Raw genomic sequence first — 427 nt, 5'->3', positions numbered from 1 at the left:
GGACTTGAACTCTGCCCTGGACCCAGTGGACCAAATAGATATCTACAGAACTCTCCACCCCAAATCAACAGAATATACATTCTTCTCAGCACCACATAGCACTTACTCTAAAATTGGCCACATAATTGGAAGTAAAACATTCCTCAGCAAATACAAAAGAATGAAAATCATAACAAGCAGTCTCTCAGACCACAGTGCAATCAAATTAGAATTCAGGATTAAGAAACTTACTCAAAACCACATAACTACATGGAAACTGAACAACCTGCTCCTGAATGACTACTGGGTAAATAATGAAATTAAGGCAGAAATAATGAAGTACTTTGAAACCAAAGAGAACAAAGAGACAACATACCAGAATCTCTGGGACACAGCTAAAGCAATGATTAGAGGTAAATTTATAGAACTAAACACCCACATTAAAAAG

The sequence above is a fragment of the Mandrillus leucophaeus genome, unplaced genomic scaffold (genome assembly GCF_000951045.1).
Source record: "Mandrillus leucophaeus isolate KB7577 unplaced genomic scaffold, Mleu.le_1.0 Scaffold95, whole genome shotgun sequence".
Taxonomy (NCBI): domain Eukaryota; kingdom Metazoa; phylum Chordata; class Mammalia; order Primates; family Cercopithecidae; genus Mandrillus; species Mandrillus leucophaeus.
Note: the sequence above shows the minus strand (reverse complement) of the source record.